This window comes from Giraffa tippelskirchi, chromosome 7 (genome assembly GCF_054371585.1).
Source record: "Giraffa tippelskirchi isolate mGirTip1 chromosome 7, T2T-mGirTip1v1.2.pri, whole genome shotgun sequence".
Lineage (NCBI taxonomy): Eukaryota > Metazoa > Chordata > Mammalia > Artiodactyla > Giraffidae > Giraffa > Giraffa tippelskirchi.
Window position 1 is genome coordinate 147320526 of NC_137281.1, and position 9272 is coordinate 147329797.

A 9272-nucleotide genomic window follows, 5' to 3' on the forward strand; every position below is an offset into this window, starting at 1 on the left:
TCTGCCCTGCTCTCCCCTACTCCAAGCATCATCACCGCCTATTTCCAAAGTGTACTAAGATCTGGAGCGGAGCCCAGCCCTTGTTCGAAACAAAGGCATCTTTTGTTTTTGTTTTTCTCTTTCTCTCCAAGACATCCCATCTGAGGACAGGACGTCTGCTGCCTGCTTCTCCTAGGTGCCACTTTGGATCAGGCCCGTGCAGGCTGGTGGCCGCTAGCCAAGACCCACTCCTGGCTGTGGGGAGCGCTAAGTGCTGCTCTCATCCTGCCTGGAAAGCCCTTCATTAAAATTCAGGAAAACAAAGAGGCTCAACACTTCAAAAACCCACTGGGGGGTGATTTTGTCTGACTACGGTGCCCTTCTCCAGGTGAGCCACCTGGCTCGAGCAGGCAAAGAGAACACCTGTCTGTTAATTATAAACTCAGGGATTTAGGGGCTTTGGGGTCCCATATCCTCCTTTTCCAGAGTCACATTTTTAGCCCAGACAGCCCCTCTTTGGAATAATTCCCATGGTCACTGAGAAGTTTCTGTCCAGGCTGGTTTTTCTTGAGCCTGCAAGATTCTGAAACCCAAAGGAGGAAAGGCTGTCTATTTCTAGTACCTTAATCCCTGGCAAGTTCAAGTGCCTTGGGACCCTGGTAACCTTGGAGGTCTTCGGCCAGCAGCTCGCGCAGAAGCTGAGTTTTAACTCCCTCCCTTTACTTCTCAGACACCTTCTTTATGTGCCAGCCAGCCCACCCAAGACTTCAAGGGCCTCCCAAGAAGATGGCACAAGGGGCCGATAGGCCAGACAAGCTTTGACAGGTACCCCAGCATGGTTTTCTGCAGACATGGCGAGGGGGGCGGGGGGAGGAGGCATGGAGTGGGCTTCCTGCGTGTGATGGATTGATGGATTCCTTTCCAGTTTCTCTCAGATTGGTTCATGTCAGAGAAGCCCCAGCCGGTGCCCGGGTAAATTTGGCATGGGGTGGTAGCCGCAGCGGAGAAGGCAATGGCACCCCACTCCAGTACTCTTGCCTGGAAAATCCCATGGATGGAGGAGCCTGGTAGGCTACAGTCCATGGGGTCGCTGAGAGTCGGACACGACTGAGCGACTTCACTTTCACTTTTCCCTTTCATGCACTGGAGAAGGAAATGGCAACCCACTCCAGTATTCTTGCCTGGAGAATCCCAGGGACGGCGGAGCCTGGTGGGCTGCCGTCTATGGGGTCACACAGAGTCGGACACGACTGAAGCGACTTAGCAGCAGCAGCAGCAGGTAGCCGCAGAGCAGCAGTTCATAGGCTGGGCCCTGGTGGGGAATTTCATTTGTGAGATTCTGGTGACTGTGTAGTAATACATGCCAAGTGCTGTTTCAGACTCTACAGACAGGGAACTGGACAAGTAAAATTCTCTTCCCTCAAAGCGCTTCTGTTCTGGTGGGGGAGATGGACCAGTAGGTAAAAGAGGATGTCAGCTGGTCGTCGGTGCTGGGGAGAGGAACTCAGCAGGCCAGGGAAGAGGGTGCTGGGCTCAGGGGATGCAGTGTTAGGTGGGGCAGTTAGGGGAGGCCTCACTGAGGAGATGACATGCAGGCAGATTTGAAGAAGGTGAAGGAAGTAGCAGGACTGGTACCTGGGGAAGAATGTTCTCGGGAGAGAGAGCAGTATTTGCGAAAGCCAAGAGTGGGGCGGAGGCCTGGCTGCTTTGAGTAGCAGCAGGAGGCGATGTGCCTGGAAAAGAGGGGGCCAGCGGAGAGATGCTGTGTCTTGCTGGGGGGGCCAGGCTCATCACAGAAAAGGCCTCTGCACATGTGGGGTCCACTCCCTCCAGTGACACGAGCACCCTCAGGCCTCCGTGGGCTCGCCAGGCAGCCTTCGGAAAAAGTTTCCTCAAACGCCTGCAGGACCCCTTTGTGCCTTCGGCCTGGAGAGAAGGGTTAATGCCACCTCAAGGGAGAGAGGAACCATGAGCTCTTCGGACATGGAATAGAGGTCCAGAGGTTGTGGTCGGGTCCCCCAGCCCAGGGCCTGCTGTGTGCAGGGCAGATGGCAGCCCTGTGTGACCCCTGCTTGGAACCCTCCCTGGAAACTCGTAGCTTTGATGAGAAGCTCAAGCAAGAAATTTATCTGGGCCAGCCTGTGGCCAAACCCGAGCTCATCGCTACCCCTGATTATTGGCTCCTCTTTGCTAAACCCCAGGACACCCCCCAGAGAGGCTTCTAGAGCTACAGGCTCCAAATGGAAACCACTGCTAGTGCCAGTCCAGGGCTGCTGGACCACGGAGCACTGCTGCTCATGGAAGTCAGGGCCTTTGATGAGGGTGGCTCCTGGGAGCATGGGTGCAGGAGGCTTGAATGAAAGGATTTTTGAGATAAGGAAGCTTTAACATCCTTGCCTGCTTCTCCAAGCAGTGCTATGCTTCCCCCTACCCAGGGTGGGCGGGGGGAGGGGGGAGGCAAAGAGTCAGTGGGGAAGGGGACGAATGGAAGGGGGAGGGCAGGGAGCGGTGTCCAAGAACACAGATTCTGGAGTCAGGCAGTTCTAGGATCCAGGCTCAGTTCTGCCGCTTAGTCACTGTGGATCCTTGAGCGAGCTCCTTTCCCCTTCTGACCCTGTTTTCTCATCTCTAAAATGGGGATAATCTTAGGATTGTGATGCCCAGTGAAAGCTGACGGCTGTTAGATTTTGGAAATGAGCGGGGTAGGAAAGTGAACCTAGGGAAAGTCACATTGGATATTTTATTGCCACCAGAAGCACCTGCATCTCGCGAGGGGCTCCCACCCTGCCTTCCCCCGCCTGCATCATCTCTCAGCCATGGCTGGATAATGGTTTGGCAATGGGGTTGTTTTGTTTTTATAACAACTTTATTGAGGTATAATTTGCAGGCCTTAAAATTTACCCCCTGAAAGTATGCCATTCAGTGATTTTAGTGAATTGATGGAATTATGCAACCATCACCATAATTCTGTCTCCAGAACATTTTCATCATCCTCTAAGGCTCCCTTGTGTCTGGTTACAGTTAACCTCCTCTTCCACACCCAGCCCCAGGCAACCACTCGTCTGCTTGCTCACTCTCAAATGGTCTTTTCTGGGAATTTTATATCAATGGAACTCATATTACATGTGGTCTTTTGAGTCTGGCTATTTCTACTTACCGTATTTTCAAGGTCCATCCATGTCATACCATGTGCCATGGTTCATCCTTTGGATTACTGAACGTTCTCCTCTTAATATGGACACATACCATGTTATGCTTGACATCCCACAGCTCTTGGACATTTGAGTCATTTCTAGTTTGGGCTTAAGAATAAAGCCCCTGTGGACATTCATGTCCATGTCTTTGTGTGGACAAATGTTTTCATTTCTCCAAGGTAGATGCCTAGCAGTGAAATTGCTGGATCATATGGTATATTTAGGGCTTCCCTGGTAGCTCAGATGGTAAAGAAACTGCCTGCAATTCAAGAGACACGGGTTTGGTCCTTGGGTCGGGAAGATCCCCTGGAGAAGGAAATGGCTACCCACTCCGGTATTCTATGGTATATTTATGTTTAACTTTTAACTGCCAAACTTTTCCAGGGCATCAGTTTTATTTGTTTGGTTTTTCAGTGCTTTATCATATCAGGATTAATTCAGTAAAAATTAAGATTTTTTTCTTGTCTCCTTCCTGTACGTTTTTTTCAAAAGTCACTGCCAAGTTTATAGGAGGCACAATCTCCTGGTTCCTTCCTCCCCGCCTTCTTCCTGTCAGTGAGCTTATCTCTGCTGAGAACACAGAGCTCATCTGTCCACTCTCCCCACCAGCCTGTAAGCTTCTCCAGGATAAGAACAGATGTTGTTTGAGTTTCTTTCCAGGCTTTTGCATATTCCAGGAGTTCAAAATCAAATAAGACATGGTCCTGACCTCAATAGCTCATAAGCTAGTAAAGAAAGACACAAGATTCCTCTGGGTTCTCAAAGCATTGGTTTTGAAAAACACAGAGGCTTTCCGGATGAGTGCAGGAGCCCAAATAATCCACTGTGCAGTGCAGATGAAGGAAGAGAGAGGGAGCTTGGTTTGTCCAGCAAGAAATGCAGAGGGGGGTTGGTGTGCTTAGAGCAGGGGTCAGCGTACTGCAGCCCGTGGCCCAAATCCAGTCTGCCACCTGCTCGTGTAAAGTTTATTAGAATACAGCCATGCGCCTTCATTTACATACTGCCTATGGCTACCTTGGGGCTACAGTAGCAGAACTTATTTGTGACAGAGACCGTGTGGCCTACAAAGCCTGAATTATTTACTCTCTAGCCCTTTACAGAAAAAGTTTGGCAATCCCTCCTTAGATGAAAAGAGAAATAACAAGAGCCGCAGGCTTCCAAAGTTCAGCTGCTTGTCGCCATCCAGAAAAGCAATCACAGCAAGAGTGAGCTGAGTTAGATGGAAAGAAAGCCTGGAAGGATGGGGGGATTCTGGGCTCCTAAGAGAGAGAGACAAACTTCCCTTAAGAAAAGGAAAAAACAAGCAAAAAAACCCCTCATCATTTCCAGTTGGGACAGAATCTATCAGGAAGCAAAAAGCTGGAGAGATCAACTGGGCTCCTTGGCCTTTGGTCCTATTTAAGACAGGAGCAGGGGCGGGGGAGTGGGGTGAAGGGGGCCAGTCTCCAGAACTCAGATACCTTGGGTAGCAGGCTCAGAATACTGGTGAGAAAGCCCAGTGGCAGGAGGTTAGGAGCAAGGGAGGAAGGGAAAGCCTGATTTCTTTTTCCTTTGGTGAAGCAGACATCAGAGAGGAAGGGTGTCGAGAGCAAGCAGAGGAAGAGGCCGCCCCTCTCGTGGCTGAGCCGGAGTGAATTAATTCCCGGCATATGTTCCCAGCATCTGTCGTGGTGACCTGGACCGGAAGGGTCAGCAAGAGAGGGGACCGTGCCAGGGCCAAGCATTAGCCCCGAATTCCCTGGGGCCGCAGAGGCTCCTGGCTCCCACAGAACGAGGGCTGGCCAACTCAGCCCGGCAGCATCTGCCGCAGCTGCAGCAAACAGCACTGTGTGGGGGAAGTTCTCCCCCGCCAGAGAACACCTGCTGGAAAGGGAGAGCCCCGCGGAAGGCTGTCTCTTCAGAGCTCTCTCGGGCTGCAGTAGACGCCACCCACCAGCCACAGGTCCTGCTGGCAGATAGACCGCTGCGGGGTGCTGGGAGGGGCGGGGGCAGGGGACCCACAGCCCTGGATGGAAAGCGGGCACAGGGATGGGGCACCCTCCTAAGTACCAGTCCCAGAATCCGCTCCCACCCCACCCCCCTGAGTACTCTTTGGCCTGCTTGGTGCTTAACTGTCCCTTGGGAGTCAGAGGTCAGCACGGAGGGAGCAAGGCAAGACGGTACAGAGGCTGAGAATGGAGACGATCCCAGGTTCAAATCCCTCCGCTTTCCCATCACAGCCTCAAGGCCTCAGGCAGATTCCCTGCCTCCCTGTGCCTCGGTTTTCTCATCTGTAGAAAACAATTCCTGTCTCAAAGCGTTATTGTGTTGTTTTAACAGTGTCCAGCATGAAGCCAGCACTCAACGGAGCTGAGCTCTGATCACACTGGTTAGACAGACAGTGCCCCCTTGCCCTGATGACTGCATATTCGGCACTGATTACACGTGGGCGTCTACCCCAAGGTCATGAGCGGGAGGCCCACAGGCTGATTTTGACCCACAGGACGTGTTTGATTTGGCTAACGCAAGAGTTTTTTCATTGTTTGGTTAATTATCAACATTTTAAATGGAAAGGTTTCATATTAAACCCTGATTTCCAGCTTCTGTTATGAAATTGGGAGATCTGTCCACCAGGCCACAGTCCCTGGGGCAGAGACTGCCATGAACGGAGAGGCCAGAGCTCTGTTGAATAGGGGCAGGTCAGCACACCCCACCCCACCCTCACTTACATTTCTGACCAGACACTCTAGGCACTGACTGCAAGACCCTGCCCCATCTCCTCATTTTTCCAGTGAGTATGAGAGTTGGACCATAAAGAAGGCTGCTGCTGCTGCTGCTGCTAAGTCGCTTCAGTCGTGTCCGACTCTGTGCAACCCCATAGATGGCAGCCCACCAGGCTCCACCGTCCCTGGGATTCTCCAGGCAAGAATACTGGAGTGGGTTGCCATTTCCTTCTCCAGTGCATGAAAGGGAAAAGTGAAAGTGAAGTTGCTCAGTCGTGTCCGACTCTTAGCGACCCCGTGGACTGTAGCCTACCAGGCTCCTCCATCCATGGGATTTTCCAGGCAAGAGTACTGGAGTGGGGTTCCATTGCCTTCTCCGAAAGAAGGCTGAGTGCCGAAGAATTGATGTTTTTGAACCATGGTGTTGGAGAAGACTCTTGAGAGTCCCTTGGACTACAAGGAAATCAAACCAGTCAATCCTAAAGGAAATCAATCCTGAGTATTCATTGGAGGGACTGATGCTGAGGCTAAAGCTCCAATACTTTGACCACCTGATCCGAAGAGCCAACTCATTGGAAAAGACACTGATGCTAGGAAAGATTGAAGGCAGAAGGAGAAGGGGACCACAGAGGATGAGATGGTGAAGGACAGGGAAGCCTGGCGTGCTGCAGTCCATGGGGTCAGCAAAGAGTCAGACACCACTGAGTGACTGAACAACAATAAATCCTGTCCCCCAAGGGCATTCATCCAAGGTCATGGGTATTGGAACTTGAGTCCTGACTTGCAGACCAGTGTCATTTTGGCAGTAAGCAGGCCCCCTGCCTGACGGACACGCTAAAACCACATGAGCTCTGGAGAAGGTCTAGCATTGCCTACTCTGGGGTTATCCTCCTCTGATCAGGAAGTCTAATCTGGTGTCCAGCATGGGTCTGACGAGAGTTTGAGCAGAGTCCTGGGATATGTCCAGGGCCAATAACTGGACCCTCAGTCATTTGCCTCCATTGAACCGTTTAAACTCTGCCCTGGAGCTGATGGCATCTGCTCCTATAAAGGTCCAGCTCAGCAGAAGAACGTTAGCAGGTTTGCCTTCTCTCTGTGGCTGCTACCAGTGCCTCAGTCATGCTACAGAGGTGTGACAGAGATGAGGCTGCCGGGGATATGTCTGGCTTCCAGGCCTTCAGGGCAGGAGAGCCCACCCCGGCTGCCAGCCACCAGGGTCTCCATGCCGAGTTCAGGAGGACAGATAGTGTCGTTTGAACCTTATGGGAAATTTCCCCAAGAAGTGATGTGCCTTCAGGATCTGCTTCCAGGTCCAGGCTATGAGCTTCCCAGACCGTTGCTGAACCTGATGTGGTTCGGGGCTCGCCAATCCAGGCCAGCACAGGACTCCTCAAGAGCAGTCTTCCCACCAGACCTCCTCCACCTCCTCCTGGGGCTGGCAGCAGCTTTGTCAGAGCTGCGCAGCGGTCTGAGATCCTTGCTGTCCAATCCTCCTTCCTCTCCACTCTCTCCACAGCTGTCAGCCCTTCATCCTTGCCTGAAGCCTCTTCCTGTTACGTCCTGCTTCCTTTCCTCTTTATCTTTCAGTCTGGGTGTCTGCTTCCCGCAGGGCCCAAGCAGTGGGCCTGGGGTGGTCCAGCCAGACGTAGTGGTCCAGCCGAGACCCCAGGGCAGGGCTGAGAGGAGGCAGCTGTTAGGGGAGTCGGCAACGGCTTCTCCAAAATCCAGACGCCTCCCAGAACCCCGTGGCCTGGCTGGGGTGCGGGTGGGTTTGGGATTCCTGGAGAGGGACGGGAAGAGGTTGGCCAGAGCTCAGTCCCTCTCACTCTTCTAAGTGCCAGCGTAGAACCTAGTCCAACCCAGGAGGAGCTGATACCCCCAGCAGGCATTTGACGAAAGAATCTGGTGTCCTCTCGGCCAGAGGAGAAAACAGCTCCCTTTTTTTTGCTGAGGTCAGGCCTGAAGACTCTATTGGTGGCTTTATGGGCAGAGAACAGGGGGTGTCATGGATACCAGGCCTGCCAGGAGACAGGGTGTGCCCTTCTCTGGAGTCTGAGGTGGGGGTGGTCATTGCTGAAGGTGGGAGAAGAGATGCCACTTAGACGACTGTGCCCCAGACCTCTCCGGGGCAGGGGCCTGGTAGACAAGCCACCCTTGCACATAGCTGTTGAGATGATGTGCTCTCCCTCAGCAGAGAGGAGGCTGCTGGAGGCTTTGGGAAGGGCCAGGTTTGTTCTGACGGAAGCCCAGCGGGCAGTCCTACACTGTACCTGAGACACGTGCTCTCCAGGGTGCTCATGCAACTTTAAGGACAAAGACAATGGAACCAAGACTGAACAAGAAAGCCACCTTCTAGGGTGTAGTTGAACTTCTAGATGTTCAAGCTGGTTTTAGAAAAGGCAGAAGAACCAGGGATCAAATTGCCAACATCCGCTGGATCATCGAAAAAGCAAGAGAGTTCCAGAAAAACATCTATTTCTGCTTTATTGACTATGCCAAAGCCTTTGACTGTGTGGATCACAATAAACTGTGGAAAATTCTGAAAGAGATGGGAATACCAGACCATCTGACCTGTCTCTTGAGAAACCTGTATGCAGGTCAGGAAGCAACAGTTAGAACTGGACACGGAACAACAGACTGGTTCCCAATAGGAAAAGGAGTACGTCAAGGCTGTATATTGTCACCCTGCTTATTTAACTTATATGCAGAGTACATCATGAGAAACGCTGGGGTGGAGGAAGCACAAGCTGGAGTCAAGATTGCCAGGAGAAATACCGATAACCTCAGCTATGCAGATGACACCACCCTTATGGCAGAAAGCGAAGAAGAACTAAAGAGCCTCTTGATGAAAGTGAAAGAGGAGAGTGAAAAAGTTGGCTTAAAGCTCAACATTCAGAAAACTAAGATCATGACATCTGGCCCCATCACTTCAAGGCTAATAGGTCGAGAGAAAATGGAAGCAGACAGAGCTGATTTTCTTGGGCTCCAAAATCACTGCAGATGGTGACCACAGCCATGAAATTATAAGACTCTTGCTCCTTGGAAGGAAAGCTATGACAAACCTAGACAGCATATTAAAAAACAGAGACATCGCTTTGCCGACAAAGGTCTGTATAGTCAAAGCCATGGTTTTTCCAGTAGTCATGTACGGATGTGAGAGTTGGTCCATTAAAAAAAGAGAAGAAGAGCGCCGAAGAATTGACGCTTTCAAACTGTGGTGTTGGAGGAGACTCTTGAGAGTCCCTTGGACTGCAAGGAGGACAAACAAGTTAATCCTAAAGGAAATCAACCCTGAATATTCATTGGAAGGAGTGCTAAAGTTGAAGCTCCAATACTTTGGCCACCTGATGTGAAGAGCCGACTCAATAGAAAATACCCTGATGCTGGGAAAGATTGA